General features: G+C 33.6%; 1 protein-coding gene across 1 annotated transcript in view; it reads left to right on the plus strand.

Moving 5' to 3' along the window:
* Nucleotides 1–804, plus strand: part of LOC128690878 (keratin-associated protein 10-5-like) — a 37,995-nt gene extending 37,191 nt beyond the window's left edge. The window contains exon 6 of the mRNA XM_070081406.1: nucleotides 1–804. This exon is cut by the window's left edge and continues 973 nt beyond it. The gene's annotated coding sequence lies outside the window, so the exon portion shown is untranslated.
* Nucleotides 805–3,399: the final 2,595 nt, after the last annotated feature.

Here is a 3,399-nt window from a genome sequence, read left to right on the forward strand (position 1 = left end):
TACTAGCCTTACGTCTGAAGATGCTTCTACAAATGCATGTTTCATGAATTATTGTTTTCGGATATTTGACGACGTATGAACTGATTAAGTTTATTAACTGAACGTGGACCTTTTCATGTCGACCCTGGCCTGGATATCTTCAACTGTTATACATCAGTGGAGTACAACAAACAAAACCTCACCGATTTGTTCTGGTAATGTACGAGAATCCTACACTGAAAAAAAAATCATCCATGGAAATTATACATGGACAAATTGGCTTTTGGTAATGAATTATATAAAGACATCACGATTTAGTAACTTGTTTATTTCGTAACTAGAGCACAAATAAATAATAAATACCTGCATGAGTATGTAATTTAATTAGATTTAATGCAATTTAATAGAATTTAAAGAGTTTTCACTTTGATTTTATATACATGTACTCTTTTTTCAACTTGGTTTTTACTAATTATTGGAGTTTATGCCGTATTTCCTTAATATGAGACATCAAAACAATGAAACAACTTTTAAAACAGGCGAAAGGAAAAACAAAAGGGATAAAAATTTACCATATAAAAGGTTCTCGGTTCATACTGCTTGGGGATTACTGATTATACTTAGTAACTCAGGACATAAATTTTACATTACTGATTCTTGGTTTAGATGTACAAGTTTTACATGTATAAGTATACGTCACCAGTGTGCCGTTCACAATCTGTTTATAATAAATTACATATGACTTACATGATATATGCAATATATTATGCATAATCAAGACAAGACTTATTCTTTTGATTTACAGCAGCAATATTTACGTAACTAAGTTACTACATTTTAAAGTTTGTTGGTTTTGTAAACAATTATCAAACTAAATTAGAATGATTAAATGCATATTACTAACTTGTTTGAATGGTCCCATAAGCTTGCAATAAACATAATAGACTTAAATTATATATATATAAATATATATATATATATATATATACATATATAAATATATATATATATATATATATACATATATAAATATATATATATATATACATATATAAATATATATATATATATATACATATATAAATATATATATATATATACATATATAAATATATATATATATATACATATATAAATATATATATATATATATATACATATATATATACATATTTTTTTTATTATCACACTGGCCGATTCCCACCAAGGCAGGGTGGCCCGAAAAAGAAAAACTTTCACCATCATTCACTCCATCACTGTCTTGCCAGAAGGGTGCTTTACACTACAGTTTTTAAACTGCAACATTAACACCCCTCCTTCAGAGTGCAGGCACTGTACTTCCCATCTCCAGGACTCAAGTCCGGCCTGCCGGTTTCCCTGAACCCCTTCATAAATGTTACTTTGCTCACACTCCAACAGCACGTCAAGTATTAAAAACCATTTGTCTCCATTCACTCCTATCAAACACGCTCACGCATGCCTGCTGGAAGTCCAAGCCCCTCGCACACAAAACCTCCTTTACCCCCTCCCTCCAACCATTCCTAGGCCGACCCCTACCCCGCCTTCCTTCCACTACAGACTGATACACTCTTGAAGTTATTCTGTTTCGCTCCATTCTCTCCACATGTCCGAACCACCTCAACAACCCTTCCTCAGCCCTCTGGACAACAGTTTTGGTAATCCCGCACCTCCTCCTAACTTCCAAACTACGAATTCTCTGCATTATATTCACACCACACATTGCTCTCAGACATGACATCTCCACTGCCTCCAGCCTTCTCCTCGCTGCAACATTCATCACCCATGCTTCACACCCATATAAGAGCGTTGGTAAAACTATACTCTCATACATTCCCCTCTTTGCCCCATGGACAAAGTTCTTTGTCTCCACAGACTCCTAAGTGCACCACTCACCCTTTTCCCCTCATCAATTCTATGATTCACCTCATCTTTCATAGACCCATCCGCTGACACGTCCACTCCCAAATATCTGAATACATTCACCTCTTCCATACTCTCTCCCTCCAATCTGATATCCAATCTTTCATCACCTAATCTTTTTGTTATCCTCATAACCTTACTCTTTCCTGTATTCACTTTCATATATATATATATATATATATATATATATATATATATATATATATATATATATATATATATATATATATATATATATATATATATATATATATATATATATATATATATATATATATATATATATATATATTGAACACTGTAAGCGTGATTATGAATCTCATACGAGAATGCACGAAGCAGGTATCTCCCCTATTCGAGATATGGATATACAGTAATCTTCGTTTACTGATATGTATTATGTATTTCCAGGATCAAGATCAACAACGCCAGTAAAAACGAAAACAACGCCAATAAAAACATCAACAACACCTGTTAAAACAAAGTCAGTAAAAACACCAACACAAGCAAAAGCAACGCTAATAAAAACAATAACGCCATTGAAAAAATTAACACCACAGCCGGTAAAAAAAACAAGAGGACCAACAACAACACTGAAAACAACGACAATAAAACCAACAAGAGCAACAGTGAGAGCAACAATAAAACCAAAAAGAACAACAGTGAAAACAACGACGATAAAACCAACAAGAACAACAGTGAAAACAACAAAAAAACCAACAAGAACAACAGTGAAAACGACGACAATAAAACCAACAAGAACAGTGAAAACAACTACAATAAAACCAGCAAGATCAACAGTAAAAACAACGACAATAAAACCAACAAAAGCAACAGTGAAAACATCAACACTAAAATCAACAAGAACAACCGTGAAAACAAAGACACTAAAACCAACAAGAACAGTGAAAACAACGACACTAAAACCAACAACATTAACAGTGAAAACAACGACAATAAAACCAAGAAGAACAACACTGAAAACAACCACAACAAAACCAACAAGAACAACAGTGAAAACGACAATAAAACCAACGAGAACAACAGTGAAAACAACGACAATAAAACCAACGAGAACAGCAGTGAAAACAACGACAATAAAACCAACAAAAACGACAGTGAAAACATCAACACTAAAACCAACAAGAACAGTGAAAACAACGACAATAAAACCAACAAGAACAGTGAAAACAACGACAATAAAACCAACAAGAACAGTGAAAACAACGACATTAAAACCAACAACAATAACAGTGAAAACTACGACAACAAAACCAACAGCAATAACAGTGAAAACAACGACAACAAAACCAACAACAACTCCAGCACAAACAACAACGCCAGCACAAACAACAACGCCAGTACAAACATCAACGACAGTACAAACATCAACGACAGTAACAACATCAACGACAGTAGCAACAACAACAACGCCAGTACAAACAACAACGCCAGTACAAACAACAACGCCAGTACAAA

This window comes from Cherax quadricarinatus, unplaced genomic scaffold (genome assembly GCF_038502225.1).
Source record: "Cherax quadricarinatus isolate ZL_2023a unplaced genomic scaffold, ASM3850222v1 Contig2604, whole genome shotgun sequence".
Taxonomy (NCBI): Eukaryota; Metazoa; Arthropoda; class Malacostraca; order Decapoda; family Parastacidae; genus Cherax; species Cherax quadricarinatus.